Source organism: Sorex araneus, chromosome 2 (genome assembly GCF_027595985.1).
Source record: "Sorex araneus isolate mSorAra2 chromosome 2, mSorAra2.pri, whole genome shotgun sequence".
Lineage (NCBI taxonomy): Eukaryota > Metazoa > Chordata > Mammalia > Eulipotyphla > Soricidae > Sorex > Sorex araneus.
The window spans coordinates 306,927,903-306,944,744 of record NC_073303.1 but is presented as its reverse complement, the minus strand read 5'-3'; the positions used below and the strand labels follow the sequence as shown (position 1 = coordinate 306,944,744).

The window sequence follows — 16,842 nt, the reverse complement described above, 5'->3', positions numbered from 1 at the left end:
GCATTTCAGTTTTTTTCTTTAAAAGGAGTTGTGTATAAGGGCGTTAAATGCTTTATAGATAAGGAAAAAAACTGCGCTAGAACTGATTTATTCATCATCATCATCTTCTTCATCTTCTTCATCCTCCTCTTCTTCCTCATTCTCTACACCTTCTTCATCTTCGTCCTCTCCCTCCTTTTTCTTGCTCTTTTCAGCTTTACCAACTCCCTTCTTGGCTTTCCTTTAACTCTGTATGCAGCAATATCCTTTTCGTATTTCTCCTTCAGCTTGGTAGCCGCCTTTTCGTAAGGCTGCTTATCACCTGCAGCAGTGTTGTTCCACATCTCTCCCAGTTTCTTTGCAACATCACCAGTAGACAGGCTCCTTTGATTTTTGGGCGATTTCAGAACTAAACCAAAAAAAGGCCAAAGGAGGCCTCTTGGGTGCATTGGGATCCTTGAACAACTTTTTTGTTTCCCCTTTAGGAGGGATGTAAGTTTTCATTTCTCTTTCATAAGGGCCTTGTCAGCCTTTGCTGTGTCTTCAAATTTTCCTTTCTCTTCAGCAGACAGTCTTCCCCCTCTCTGAATGTTTCTTGGAAAACTCTGAAAAGTTGAGGAAAGCATCTGGGTGCTTCTTCTTATGCTCCTCCCAGCAGGTTTGGACCAAGAATGCATATGATGATATTTCGCCTCTCGGCTTCTTAGGATCTCCTTTGTCCATGTTTAATTATTTTCCTCAGCGAGTCGCCCAAAGCCCAGGTGCTGTCTCTGTGGAGTTCAGTGTACTGCAATGGCTTTGAGGGCGGGAGCCAGATGCAGCCCCCTCACTCTCTCCGCTCTGTTTCTGCTGCTTCTGTCTCTTGAAGTTCACCGCCGTTCTGGTCTGTCTCTGATGCTCTGTCATTGGGTCTCTGTATCCAGACTCACAAGGGCTATAGCTGGCCCTGAAGCTCTTTGTCCTTTTGACTTCCTTTTGCTCTTTGGCCACATGCATGTGGGTACAAGCCACTGTTTTCCTACCTCTTCTGCCTGGGCACAGGGGAGAGGTCAAAGAGGCTGCTACTGGCTTAGTTCCCCCTTTCATATCTCACTCTTTCCCACTGCCGTCCATTCCCATCATCTGTTAGATTGAATGGGTGTTTGTGGGCAAGATTTAATCCTGTTTTAACAACAACAATGAAGCATTTTATACATTGCCCGAGTTGAATAACTTCTAGTTAAAATTAACAAGAAGAAGTAGAAAAAGCAGATTTAAAAGTAAAGTAGTGGGGCCAGAGCCCAGGAGATCGGATATTTGCCGTCCATGAAGACAACCCTGCTTTGATCCCCACATTCCATACGGTCCGGCCAGCACCAACAGGAGTGAGTGAAGAGTCAAGAGTAAATCCTGAGCATCGCTGAGTGTTACCTCTCCCCCCCCCAAAAAAAAAAAAGAAAAAAAAGGGAAGCAAAGTACATTTTGCTTATTAACTTGAAATTATTTATCTGGAGAAAGTTTTCAATGTTTTACAATGTTGTTCACACAGATTTTCAAAGCTGTGAAGAAGCTGCATGAATCATGGAGCATGTTCCAATACTTCTTTCTGGGCCCAGCTGAAATGGAGAAAACTGGTCTGAGGTTGTCTAGACCAGTGACCCGTGTTTGTGGTTCCTGGTTTGGGGCTCTTTGAATAAACCCAATCTTCTTCCATGGTTGAATAAAAGTTCCTCCTCATGCCCCCCACTTCTTCTGCAGTTTGTAGTGAGATGAATTTTTTTCTAGTATTCACATTAAAGTCTGAAGTAAAATGTTATTGTTTTCTTTTTTTTAAATAACACTTTTCTGGGCACTTTATATATTGTAGTATAGAGCCACAGTTAATATCCTCTTTATGGTACCTTTATAGCTGTAGAATTTCCACTTGTATCACTTATTATCCTGTTGTTCATCAATTTATTCATCTCCATTTGTCCCTGTCTCGTGCTTATGGAGTCCAATGGTGTCTGCTCACTCCTGGAACATGAAGAGCCTCAAACCGTTCATTCAGGGTCTTGACAAAGAAGTCTGACTATCTCATAGGTGGGCGGCCTGCCACATGCCTGTGTCCATCCACCCAAGTCTGGCATCTTTAGGAAGTTTTGCAGTGTGGTCTGAAGCTCATTTTTCTCTCTGTATATTTGCTAAGTAAATTACATGGTAGTTATCTTTATTGAAATAACTAATTAAAATGTCTATTAGCTTTTCTTATAAACTATCTGTAATTAAGAGTTATCAAACAAATTTGAACTTACTCCTTTCAGGAAAGTATAGATTTATTGTATTTTTATTTGGATATAAAAGTCTCTACTGTATATGAATACAGTGCAACGTTTATTTGAACCAGTAAGGTTGTGCAGATGGATGGAGCTGAAAAACTGAGATGAGACGAAAAATCATCTTATAATACATTGCTTCCAGAAGCTGTAATTAGCACTGTTTCCCCGCCCCCCCCTTTTAAAAATGATATATGGGGGCAGAGATGGCCACTTTCACTTTGTTCCCTTCTTGATTCTTGCCTCAGACCTTGAATAGGGTAGGAGCTTGGGAAACCTCTTGCCATTGAACTTCTATGATCCCTGTTGCATATAACATCAGGTTACAGCATTTGTCAGATGCTGACAATCACCAATAGCTTAAACACAGATCAGTCACTGAGCGGGCTTGTTAAAAATCCAGATTTCTGGGTTCATCCATCCCTGAGCCTTCTATTTCCACAAAGATCCCAAGGGTACTGATGTTTTTTATTCTGTCATCGGGCTTTTCAAACAGCTAAGGTAGGAAGGAGATTGTCAGGGGTGGGTGCACTTGTAAGAAAAGGGGATTTATAGAGAGTGCCTTAAACAAAAGAGAAAGCTCTCAGAGTTAAGTTTGTTCACAAGTTAAAAGGAAGGGGGGAAAAATCCATGTATATGCAGGGGGATAAAAACCAAATAGTTGGTTTAATTTTCTAGTTATAAGCACTAAGACATTTTTTTTTTGGTCTCAAATTTCCCCTTTCCTCCTGCTCTAGTTTTAACGAACTAAGGTTTCAGTCAGGGACTCTAGTGGGCTTGTTTGTACAGTTTTTACTTTACATCTCCTACTTGTTTCCAGTTTTTATTATTATGACCATTTTTATCAGGAATTCCTTTTTCTTTTATGTACTTCCTTTCTTAGAGGAGCAAATCAATCTGATTGCCAAACATATTGTAGCATTATTTGATAGTTTAACAAGAAGTAATTATGTAGTATTTATGGGTCATTGAATTTGCAAACAATGCAAAATATTCTAAACAGTTAAACAGTATTGTACACTGTATTCAAGTAATGGGCAAGTACATCACTACTCCTAAATCAGCTGGGTTAGAATCACAAAAGAAAACAGAAGCAGAGATTATTAAGGTAGGTGCAACAATATTGAAATTGGCATCACTGTTGATAGCATCCTGAAGAAATAGGTTTTAAAACATAGCCCTGTAGCACTGCACTGCACTGTTGTCCTGTTGTTCATCAATTTGCTTGAGCGGGCACCAGTAACGTCTCCATTGCGAGACTTGTTACTGTTTTTGGCATATCAAATACGCCATGGGTAGCTTGCCAGGCTTTGCTGTGCAGGCGGGTACTCTCAGTAGCTTGATGGGCTCTCTGAGATGGACAGAGGAATCGAACCCGGGTCGGCAGCATGCAAGGCAAACACCCTACCCGTTGTGCTAAGGAAGGGACTCAAAATTTAAAACAGATAGGACTCCACACCAGTAATGATCTGGAACACGGGAACTTTTCCTGCGAGGACAGGGAGAAGCCAGCCAGCCGAGAGCAGCAGTTGGGGTTAGTGAATGATGGACTCCATAGTAACGTGGAAAACATGATTATACATGTGCTTCCCGCCCCATCCCCCATCCTGTGGACAGGGCACCATTGTAGGAAATTAGAACTTTGTGCCCTGTTTTTAAAAAATCTGTTTTGAGGGTCAAATTGTTGAATTCCAGAACGATTATTAGTAATTAAAGTTACAGCTCTTGAGTTTTCTCATGGTCTGAGATGAGTTCTGCTGCTATTTGTGAGTTGGGTTCATTGATCATTTTTTCTACTACTCATTGCACCTGTCATGCTGATCTCGGCAATTAACATTCCTCAGAGGTGAACAGAATGTCAAGCTCCATCTCTGATGGAACTGAAGAACAACAGGTGCATTCTACCTGTTGGGGGGACTCTACGCAGAATAGTCAGAAGGCAAGTTATTAACCACGGAACAGACTTGGGATAAAATAAGATTATTTAGAATTTAACCCAGAGTGCTGAAAGTAACTCAGTCCAATGTATGGAGGTGTAGGAAATGGCTCAGCAGGAAAGGGGAAATGGCTTTCCTGACCTGGCCTTCGTGAATTTATTTCAAGGCTGTTTCCCTTCCCCGGTACAAATGTTCTTGACTGTGCTCCTTCCACAGTCTCTCTGCTTTGTGTGTTTCACACAACTTTGACACAATCCCCTGCCCCTTCCCTAAGGACTGGAGATTGAAACCCAGCCACTGACACACGTAAGGCAGGACTGGACCACTGAGCTGCACCTTTGGCCCCAGCATTAAAAAAAAAAAAAATCACATCAGAGGTCCCTGAACTTGAACTCAGTAGAGTAAAAATCAGTTGATTATATTCCCCCACTATCTGAAGAAGCTTGGCAAGACCCCTGACATGAATAGTGCAAGAGAGCCCCTGCTACAGGTCTCAGTTCCTTTCTGTTCCATCTAGTTTTATTGTATCACTCTCATCACCTCAGAATTAAATTGAACCAGGCTATTTCTAAAACTCTGTGTACTCTATTTCCCCTTATTTTAATTCCATTGGATATTTAAGGATATTTAAGGATATTCCAAGGGGGCCAGAGATGAAAACCACACAAATGTGTGTGTGTGTGGGGGGGAGGGATATGGCACTTGTGACCAGGGTGCCAGATGGGGTCCATGGGGGCTGAAACACTGCCTGCTGACCACAGCCAGAGAAAGCTCAGGACACACTGCTCAAGCATTCCCTGCCATTTAGATGTTCCATTTTAAAGTGTGGCATTTATCATTTGAGACTCTTATTTGGGTTGCTATGTGAATTTCTCCAAAATGATTTTAGCATACTGAATTTTGACTGTTAATTTTTTAAAAAGGGAAGAAAAATGCTCTCTCTGTGTGTATGTTTGTATATATACACATATACATTTGTGTATATATCTACATATATATATACTTGATACTCCAAATGATTCCCTGATACACACACACACATCGCACACATATCTGTGTATACACACACACATATATATATACATAATATATATATGTCCTTCTGCTTGTGACATTTAAGTGTATTGTGAACAGTGTATACCGGGTGTTTTGTATCATTAGCATTTGCCTGACTGCATGTTTGAAACAGTGGAGGTATAAAACCCATTGATTCGATGGTTACCAGCAAAAATTTAGTTGTAATTGTACTGAGAGTAGTCTTAAAGACAGAACTGCCATAATTATTTAGTTTATGTTGCATTCAGTAAAACACTGATTTCATTTTCATGTCATTTAGTGTTGATAGTGTTGAATTGTTTGTGATGGAAAAAATCCTGAAAAAAATTGCATAATGATGCATTCCCATCCTGGATTTGCTGTCTGAGAGAAGGTCTGTGTGGGTTGCAGTGTCCCCTGGCATTTGCCTTGTACCCCTGAACTAAATGTAGTGACCTTGATGCTTATCTACCCTGTGACGCAGCCATACATAGTTGTTGTTGGATTATTTGCCAATTTCATTGACCCCGCTATGCTGCTGATTTGTAAGATACACTATTATTTTATATAATTCAACAACAAAAGACACCCACCATCAATTAAACTGATTTGCCATGAACTATAAGATACTGTTTCCTTCCAGGATATTTTAGAATGAAAAGCAACTTAACTTGGATTCAAAAGAACACATAGGTTTCGAGCCTGGAGAGAGAGAGCGGCAGGGCGGGGAACTTACCGTGCTTGAGGCTGACCCACAAGGATTCAGGGATACCCACTATGGTTCCCTGAATCCTGCCAGGAGTGACCCCTGAGCACAGATCCAGGACCAAAGGCTGAGCACAGCCTGGTGTGACCCTTGCCCCCCACTTCCAAATGGTAATAATAACAACAAAACAAAAGCAAGCCAACCATGCTGTTTCCATTTTATTCCCAAGACCTAGTTTTATTTTAAATCCAAGTGGATTTTTTTTTTCCTAATTGGTGTTTAGAAATCATTCTGATGTAAAAACAGGAATAGCTTACTATGCAACTATGCTTAATTTGTTTAAGCATTTCCTTTCTCAGTATGGCCGGAGGATTATCATAGTCAAGTCATAATCTTGTGGTGCTCTGTGTTAGTGTAGCTTCTTACCACATGTCAGGTTCATTGTGCCAGAGGCTTATCTTTTTTCTAGCGTTTGTGTGTACATGCACACACATGTATACACAATGAGTGTGCGCATGTGTTACATGGTATTACTTCTTTATATGTTTTGTGTAACATTTTACAAAAATCTACACTCTGGGTTAAATTTTTTTTTCCCAAGGTCCCTTTGTTTATCCTTATATATGTTCTCACAGCATTAGCTCCTAAAAATAATAATCCAGTTTAGCAGTCTTACCTTGTGCTTCTAACGTTTATATGAAAAATAATATTTACTTTCCTTACTGTCACAATGCAGACCTTACTGGTGCCCGCTCGAGCAAATTGATGAGCAATGGGATGACAGTGACAGTGACTGTTTATTTAAAATCTTATTATCATTATTTTTAAAACCTCAGTGGTACAGGAGACCACGGGCTCTACCCAGCATTGCTAGGGAGCCACCGCACTGAACCCTGGGTCTTCCCCAGACTTGTGCTACAGTTTGTTCAATGATCGCGGTGTCCTTGCTTTTGTTGTTGTTGTTGTTGTGAGCTGAGTTTTTTTGTTTTGCCTGTAGTTTTTAACCAAAAAAATGACAGCTCCCGGCCAGAGTTCTTCAACTAGAGTCCAGGATATTCCAAAAGGGCCTCAGCTGAAGCGTGCGTAAGTGGGGGTCACAGTCACTGCTGGGAACGATAGAGGAACTGTGAGAAGAAAACCAAGTCAGGGAGAGCCATATCCAGGGAACCTGAAAAACATGGACTCTACCTCTAAGTAATTCTCTACATAATAATTATATTCCAAATGAGCAAACAGTATATAAAATATGTGGGGTAGTTTCTTTTTCTTTTCATTTTTATAAGTGATTATAAAAATGATTAAAATGATTATAAAAATGATCTATTATAGTTTATCAACATCAGAGAACTCTTCTTCCATGAAATGTTGCATATTTACATAAAGCCTTTGGTAGACAGTTTATCTTGAGATACTTGGTTTTAACTAAAAGGCTAGATGGTCATATCTAACATTTTTTCTTTCTCCCAGTGCTGAGGTGCCAGAGAAATAGCATGGTGCTTGCTTTGCATGTGACTGACCCAAGTTCTATCCCCAGTGCCATTTATAGTGCTCAGTTTCTGAGCACTACGAGGAGTGATTCCTGAGTGCAGAGCTAGGAATAAACCCTGAGCACTCTGGGTTTGTCCTTAATCCCCAGCTCTGCTTCTCAATCCCCAGTCCTGAGCACCCCCCCCAAATTCAAAAGAAAGTACTGCTGAGATTCACTTAAGGGTATTTTGTTTCCCTCAGAAGCTTAGTGTGATGAAGTGGCAACTCCGTTTAGATGTGCATTTGGTGGTAAATGATTGAAAATACAAACAAGTGCCTTTTTTTTTTAAATTAATTCACCATGAGGTATAGTAACAGAAATTTCATGTTTGAACTTCGACCATACGGTCATCAAACACCCATCCCTTCACCAGTGCACATTTTCCACCACCAAAATCCCCAGTATCCCCTCCCCCCCCGCCATTCCACATATGCCCCTGTGGCAGACAATTCACAACATATTCTTTCTCTACTTTAGTTACCTTGGGCTGGAGGGATACCACAGTGGTAGGGCATTCGCCTTTCATGCGGCCGATGTTCGATTCCTCCGCCCCTCTCAGAGAGACTGGCAAGCTACTGAGAGTATCGCGCCTGCACGGCAAAGCCTGGCAAGCTACCCGAGTCGTATTGGATATGCCAAAAACAGTAACAATAAGTCTCTCAATGAGAGACGTTACTGGTGCCCGCTCGAACAAATCGATGAGCAGCGGGATGACAGTGACAGTGACTTTAGTTACCTTCCATATTTTGAGACCAGTCCTACCACCCCTCATACCTACCGAAAATGCAATTGCTAGACAAATGTGTTTTGTATTGCTTGTTATGGATATACTATAATGTCTCATGACTGCGCTCTAGGAATTCTAAGATTTTAATAATTAGGGTCTGAAGAAATTGGTGCCTCAAGTTGCTAGGGTCTGAGATTCATTTGTGTGTCTCTGGATCATGGCCACGTGGGAGCTCAAGTAGACGGTGGGCGGATGGGGCATCATCTCGGCGTCCCATCGGGGCAGGGGGCAGGAGGGCCCACTCCTCCCCTGTCCCGGGAGACTCGCACCTGGTCCTTCTCACTGGCTTCTAGGCCGTGGTGCCCGCTGGAGCCCTTAGAGGGCAGGCGGAGGGACGACACTGCCCCGTCTGGAGCGGCCCAGGGGAGAAGCCCTATTGCAGAGTCCCTGGCCATCAACGCCGCAAGTTGTTGGGGTGGGAGATTCCTTTGTGTGAAAGGAGTGCCTTTTATGTCACTGAGTTCTTCCAACACCTGATTATTCTGTAGGGCTCCGGCTCCTGCCCCTGAGGGCTGTGGCCACACACAGTCTGGCATTTCTTTGCTGTCTGTGTGTTCTTGCTGCCCCAGTTGGTAGATACAGGCACGTTTGCATTTAAGTTTACGGGTGTATGGCATGTGTTTGGGGTACTTTCAGGTACTTCTCTACTAGTAGTTAATGGCCTTCCAGAACTCTCTCAGCCCAAGGGCGGTGTGTATGTTATGTTCCAGTCCGTCTGTTCTCCATCCCTCGCTGCTTTGCTCATTAACACTGTCCACTGTGTCCCACCCTGCCCTGCACTGTTCTCTCTCTCCCTCTCTCTTTCTGTCACCATCGACTTTCTCCTTTCTCTCCTGTGATAGTTCATTTGCTATCACTTTTTCTTGGGAAGGATTTTTTTTTTTTTTTAATACTCAAACATCTTTTCTTGGCAGGGAGAGGAGAAGATTTATCATTTGGGTTGTCCCCCATTTAAAGACCTTCTAAAGAGTTGAGAGGAACCCACCCTATGCTCACTTGTGATATTTCTGAGTGAAAGCACATTTCTTCATTTCACAGGAAGTTCTGAATGTGTAGCTAATTGCAAAGCAGGTAGTCTGGGGCACAGGGACCCTGCTGCTTTAGTGGGTCCCACAGTCCTGTCAGTTGGTCTGAGCAGGACTGGGCCAGCCACATAATGTGTGGTGGTGTCACTTGTTCAATCTCTCCCTCTCTCAAGTTCAGGGTGGTGTCTTTGCTTCTGCTTATAAATTTACTGTTTTTAGTAAAAGGAAAAAAGACCCATCCTGTCCGTTTTTGTGTGTCAGCTCCTGAGGTTGGGTTTTCCGTCCTGACTCAGTGTGTCGGGGGTGCCGAGGGTGGTCAGTTGGCTGTGCAGAATTTCCTTTGTCGGACCCGGGAGCCAGAAAGCCATGGCAAAGTTTGATTTGGCTTGGGACCGCCTTTTCCAGAGATGAATCTGGATGCCTTACAGTAAGTTCTCTAAGAAAAGGAGGAGAAGGGAAGCTTTAAAAAAAAAAATGCTGTCGTTGGAAATAACTGGGAGACGTTTCGAAATGGGGACACTCTCCTCTGGGTTGTGTAGCGTCTCCCCAAGGTGCCGCGGCCGAGGCCCCCGGGCCAGCCTTCTCTGGGTGCCGCCAGGCTGAGTGCTCCCTTCAGCGGGAGCGGCTACAGAGCAGCCTGTGTCCTGCAGGCACTGCACGCTGACTCGCTCCAGACAGTCTTGAATGTGACCTGGCAGCCAGCGCCGTTTCCTGCTGACGTGGCCTCCCCCAGCCCGGCGAACAGAGCCGCCTCAGTGCGCTGGGGAAGGAGCAGCTGAGGGCATGAATCACCCGCGGGCCGCGGGGCCGGGAAGGGGAACGCGCCGCTATTCAGGTTTCCTTCGAGATAGACTTGAAAGACACCACTTTTTGTCATAGGAAGGGAGGAGGAGGAAGACAAACAGAAGCGAAGAATGTTCCAAGACTCAGATGTGATTTGCTTGGCCCGAGGAAGGGTTTCTTATCTGCAGGAGTTCACTTCTGGGGTGGCGCTCCGCCTGCCTCAGACAGCTGAGAGGTGCCGGGCACACTCCCGCCCCAGGAGGCTGGGGAGAGGCGGGAACCCCGGAGGTGTTCCGCAGTCAAAGCAGAACAGAAACGGTTTGTGTCTTCTTGCCGGAGAAGCTGCTCCTGCCGCGGGAAGACCTGGAGAAAGGGACTCTTGACGTGCGGGGAGCCAGTCCTGGTGTCTGGGTTGCCCCTTGGCGATGCTGGCAGCCTCCTCAGTGCTTCATACTGGCTTTTGTGTTGTTCCCCGTTTTGGGTCCTTTAAAGATGCTGATTTGGATAGGAACAAATATAACCCCTTGTTACCTTTCATAATAGGGTCAAAAACGTCAGGCTCTCAGGATTTTAGAGTAAGCTGGAACTTCAGTTCTGATCTAGGTCTTCTTGTGGCTTCATTTAAAAAAAAAAAAGGTTGTTTTCGGCCCTCAATTAATCTGACATGGAAGACACAGAACATACGAGGGATGGGGGTGTGGAGGTGGAGGCGAAAAAGACATGCAGGCACATCTTCAAAATCTTCCCTCAGTGGGCCCACCACCTTCCCTCTGCTCCCCCCCCCCACAAACACACACACAGTGTTGAAAAGCAAGTGGGGGAATCCCTTTCATTTTACACTGAGGAAGTTTTTTCTCCTGAGTTCCTTAGTGAGATAATATTGCAATGATTTTACAATAGAATTTTTTTTGATCTGACTCCCTCTGGGCTCCTGCCACCACCACAGCTTGATGATTGGCACAACCCAGGTGGCGTGGGTGTGGCTATTCCCCGGGCGAGGAGCTTTGAGTGTCCTAAGATTGGAAATGAAGGATGCATTTGATAGACATTAAGTTTTTGAGTATGGCTTAACTCACAGGCATTGGAGATGGAAGATTAGAACGGGAGCTGAGGGTGACAGTCAGGTTGAAGTCAGTTTGGGAAAGGTGGAGCAGGCCCTCTGCCACGGAGATGGGGAAGCTGGCGATTGCTTCTTCTGCCATGGCTGAATCCCTTGGGAGGATTCTTCTTTGGAGAAGCAAAAACTGGACACCTGATTATACTTTTGTAGCATCCCCAGTCCCGAGATTGTTCGGTGGCTTTTGGCTTATGATGGCTTAAGCCCATGGTTCTTGCTGTCTTAGTTATTTCTGTGATTTGCTTGAATTTGTTTGCTGGGTTGTTTACCCTAGATTATGGAACAAAACGGAGGCAGATTCTAGTCCCCCATATGGATCTCATTCACTTTCCTGCATAGCCTTAAATCATATGTAGGTGGACTTGAACTTAGCACATGAATTTTGGAAATCATTTGCAGTGGCCAGTTTTTCCAGTCTTCCCCCTTCCCTGCTATTGGCTTTCAACAGTTGCTTCCCAAATCACCAATCTCAACCCTTGAGATAAACCTCTGCTTGTGGCAAACTCTCAGGAAAGCAAGAGAAATTGGTAAGGAACAGAGAGAATGGGCATATTGAATATAAAATAAATAGCCCTTCTTTCATCTTCAGTAAAACCACAGACCGTGTATTTTCCTAGACCGTGTATGGCTGCCGTGTTCATGGATTTTTGTTGCTTTTCTAGCTTGGCTTTACACTGTATGAAGAACTAGCAGGGGAGAGACAGTGAATCTACTTTGTTTTAATGGCAGAGCTGTTGTATATGTAATTATATGCTCCCCCCAGCAGTTAATGGTTGGGAAAAAAATACCCAGATAGGTTTTTCCCAAAAGTTTTTTTTAGCAAATCTAATCTTCAAGTACAACTGAGTACTTGAGTAGGAAGCCTTGACAGTGGGGGTGATCGTTCTTTTGTGTGATGGTAATGAGATGATTTCTGCACTGCAGATTTTCAGGATACTCTTTGTTTAAATGAAACTTCAGAGCTTCTCAAAGCTGCATTACTCTGTCTCGTTGAGAAAAGTTTTTATTAGTTTCATATGTTTTGCTGTCATCAGTTGCATAAGCGAATACAATTGTTTTGAATAAAAGAACTCAGGCCGTCATTGGGTCTCCTCTCTCCTCTTCCCCAAATACAGTTTGACCTAGTCTGACACAGAGTTGCTATTGTTCCCACCCTTATTAGCCACCCATTCTGAGTGGCAGCTGCCAGGGGGCAGTTCTTCCCGGTGCTGGAGGAAGGGAAGCGGAAGTGTTTGGGGTGGAGTGCAGAACTGTCGCTCTGAGGCCCAAGGCTTCCAATGGGCGGGCCTTCCTTGGGGGCGGGCCCAGGAATTTCCATTACAGTGCCAGAAGGAGCTGGTAGGAGTGTCAGACTGCCAGCCAAGACCCTTGAAGAAGCGTCCTTTGTATTGTTTGTTGATCTAACCTGGAAAGCCTTTCTGTGGAAAAAGTGGATCTATACTGAAAAGTAGCTCTAGCTGATTTTTGAATATTCCAGTACCCTTTCTTTCAGAGTAACCAGAATTTATCAGGTTGAAAATAGGCTAATTCATCTGTTTCATCTTGAGTGGAAGTGAACCATATCAAATTCCAGGTCAAATTACTGTCCCTTATAGAATATTTGTTTAACCTTTTGAGGTATACTTCATCAGATTATGGAAATAGTTAATTTGTCCTCAACATCCAAGCTAGTTTGTTGCATGGCCATTATTAGAATAATACTGCTTTTAAGTTATAAACTCTAATTTGTTATAAAAGTGAAGTCACTTTTTTAAATGAATTGTAATAAATTGTAGGTACAGTGTTTAGTTATACAAGCAATACCATATTTACTCAGATAAAATATTGCCTTTATTTTTCCTGCCTTTAAATCTTTACTAAGCTGCCAATTAATGCTATTATCCTTAAAACTCACACAAAAGTAAATGTTCAGAAAGGCCAAATAATTTTCCAAATTAGTAAGTAGCAGAACCTTGATTTCAACTCAACATGATTACAAGATCCCAGTAATTTTCTTTGAACTTTTTGTCTTGAAATAACTACTGACTTACGGGTTATGTTTTGCATAGCAATAGCACAATATCAAAACTAGAAATTTCTGTTCATATGATACAGTCATATTTTACCAGCTTACAGTGAGTGTGTCTGTGTATTTGTGTGTGGTGTGTGTGTGTGTGTGTGTGTGTGTGTGTGCAGGTTTATAAGGTCACAGCCACTATAAAGAACTGCTGTACCATTAACTTTCTGAATTACATACTTCGTTATAGCCTGTCAGCCTAACCTGTAGCAACTGCTAAACTCTTTTACATCTTTTACATCTTTCCCCATGTCCCTTTTCCTCTTTCATTTTTTGGGCCATACCTGGGTGTGCCCAGGGCTTTTCCTGGCTCTGCACTCCCAGATCACTCCTGGTGGTGCTCACGGGACCATATGCTGTGCCAGGGACAGACCCAAGTAGTCTGCATGCAAGACAAATGCCTTATCTATTTTATTATCTCTCTGATTCCTATGATTGCTACTTAAAGAATATCATAGAAATAGAATGTTGCAATGCATAATTTTTTGAGCTTGCTTTATTTTTTAGCATAATTTGAGATCCATCCAAGTTGTCTGTACTAATATTTTATTCTTTGTAATTTTTAGTACAAATGATTTACAAGTTAACAATTCACCTGTCAGTAGGACACTTGGTTTTAATCCTTTATTACTGTGGGAGCCACTCCTTGTGGGGGTTGGGTGTATTGGTGTTTCAAGGACCACAAGGCCACACCCAGTGATGCTTGTGGGGCCATGTACTGCTAGGAATTAGAGCTACGGCTTTGACATGAAGGATTGAGTTCTACTGCTTATTCAGGTTTTCCACGATTACAGATAAAACTGCTGTAGGCATAAATGTATAGAATTTTGTGTGAGCATACCTTTTTATTTCTGTGGAATACATCCTCAGCTATAATGATACGTTTAAGAGATGAAGTCATGAAATTTGCTTGTAAGTGGATAGACATGGAGAGTATCATGCTAAGTGAAATGAGTCAGGAAGAGAGGGACAGACATAGAAAGACTACGCTCATTTGTGGAATATAAAATAACATGAGACTGTCATCCAAGGACATTAGACACAAGGGCCAGGAGGACTGCTCCATAGTTGGAGGCCTTCCTCATGAGCTGGGGGAGAAGGTAGCTGGAATAGAGAAGAGATCACTAAGAAAATGATGGTTAGGGGAATCGATCAGGATGGGAGATGTGTGCTGAAAGTAGATAAAGGACCAAACTTGATAACCTCTCATTATCTGTATTGCAAACCATAATGCCCCAAAGTAGAGAGAGAGTATGTAAAAAATTGTCTGCCATGGAGGTGGGGGGGATTGAAAAGGAGGGGGTTGGTATACTGTGGAGATTGGTGGTGGGAATGTAAACTGGTGAAGGGATGGGTGTTTGATCATTGTAAGATTATAACTCAAACATGAAAGCTTGTAACTGTATCTCACAGTGAGATTCAATTAAAAAAATGATATATTTAAGTTTTATATGAAGCTGCCAAACCTTTCCAGGATGGCTGTGCCAGCTTACATTTTGGTCAGTGGTGTATGAGTGGTCCACTTTCTGCTCACCTTTGGCAGCACTTAGTGTTATCACCTATGCTGCCCTCATCTTCTGTGCTTATGAGCAGATTAATTTTTTTCCTTGTTGCTTTGCCTTTTCTTCTGAGTTAAATCATTTGGATATATTTATGTCTGCGTTTCTGGTTTCTCCTTTTGTCTTCTCTAAGACTGGGTCTGAGTAATTTTTAAATTTTTTATTTTTTTCCCCACTTTTGGTAGTGATCTGGAAACCATGAGGTGCTGGGGATTGAACATGGGGTTCCTACTAGTATAGTATGTACTCCAGCTCTTGCTTTTTTGGTTCACACGCAGCGATGCTCAGGACCTACTCCTGGCTCTGCACTCAGGAGTTACTCCTGGCGGTGTTTGGGGGACCATATGGGACACCAAAGATTGAACCTGGGTCAGTCGCATGCAAGGCAAATGCTCTACCTGCTATACTATTGCTCCAGCCCCACACTTAAGCTCTTTGAGCCATCTCCCAGACTTAGGGTCCTGGTAGAGTTTTCAGAATAATTTTACCATAGATATTTAGGGACTACAAAGACCCGGAAGAGATGGGCCATTCTCTTTCCATGAGAATTTATAAATGAGTTTTCAGAAAGTTACGTGCCATTCTCTTTTAATGAGTATTTATAAATGAGTTTTCAGAAAGCTATTTCAGCTTTGACTTCATCTAGCAAAACCACATAGGAAATGTGAAAAAAAGTGAGCTAATAAATGTTAAGTCAGAAGTTTTGTATAAGTTGTCGTTAAAGTCCTCTCAGACTTTCAGTTCTTGTGGAAAATTATAAAGCCTAAATGTTTGGAGATATTTGTTACCAAATAGCAGCTGTTGACAATTAAAAGAAAAAGGTAATAAAGTTTATAAAAGTCCAAAATCATTTTCAAATGGCCATCACTTATTGTAAGACATCCCAGTCACTGAAATCTCTATGTTTTCTTATCTTCTAAGAAAATAGCTACTTCAGCTTTTAGAGTGAAGATTAAGTGGTGGTCATTTAGTGAAATCTTTACATTTTACAGTAATAGTGGGACTTATTTGTAAATGAAGCTACAGTGCAGATACAAAATGACAGATAATGGTCCATAAAGAAAGAGTATCTTGATCCAGGGCAGATGGCCGCAGTGAATACATCCACTCTTTTGATCATTGAATTAAAAAGCAGGTCATTTGGACCCTGTTAAAATATTTTCTTTAAAGGGTATGATACAAATTGTGAGTAGAAAAGTGGCTTTATGGTCTGTATCTCTGTTAAAACATTTTTCATACATTGGACTTAAGTGATACTCTTAAAAGTTGTGGAAAGTCCATCAAACCCTGCTGTTTCCCGGCATCATTCCTTTCATCTTGAGTCATAATTGCAGTGTTGGTGTAGGAACTGAATGTGGAAACTCTTTAGGTGCTGCAATCTCTTGAACTTTGAAATATGACTTTGAATTTAAGGGCCAAAGGCTGAGAGGACAGTTGTGGTGGTGAGAGTGGGAGTACGGCATGGGGTGGGGTGGGGCCACCCTTGTTGGTGCTCAGTGGCTATTCCTGACTCCACTCAGGAGTGCTCTTGGCAGGGCTCTGGCAACCTTTTATGATGCTGGAAATCAAGCTGGGGTGGCAGCATGCAAGGCTAGAACCTTAAACCCTATTCTATCATTTTGTCCCTTGGAGGACAATTTTAGTTGTCAATATTGCCTGGAAGGGGGTGCCTTCTTGGATCTGTGTTTCTTCGTAAATCAAATGCCAAGTGTGCAGCCTGTATTTCTAGTTCTTTTCCTGCCAAGAGTTCTTTTGTGTTGTGATCTTCTGACAGGGTGCGTGTGTTGTATTGTGTGGGTGGGTTGAAAAGATGGTAAGAGCTGGACAGTCTGTCTGGTGAGTGAAAAATCCATCATCTCTCTCATTCTGAGTTATTCTTTTTTCCTATTAACATGGTCCTACAGGCAAGGGCACCTGTGGGAACCATCACAACATGCTAGCAACTGCATAGAGTACACCAAACTCTGCTCCTCACCCATGCTCCCTTTGTCTAAAGGTACCTGGAGATAGACTGAAGTTTGTATGTGCTCCCAAGG

General features: G+C 42.6%; 1 protein-coding gene and 1 pseudogene across 3 annotated transcripts in view; one reads left to right on the top strand and one right to left on the bottom strand.

The window, feature by feature from the left end:
* The window catches only part of FNDC3B (fibronectin type III domain containing 3B), a 362,568-nt gene that overhangs the window by 122,050 nt on the left and 223,676 nt on the right, over nt 1–16,842 (top strand). The window lies entirely within an intron of this gene.
* LOC101537426 (high mobility group protein B1-like) lies at nt 88–702 on the bottom strand (annotated as a pseudogene).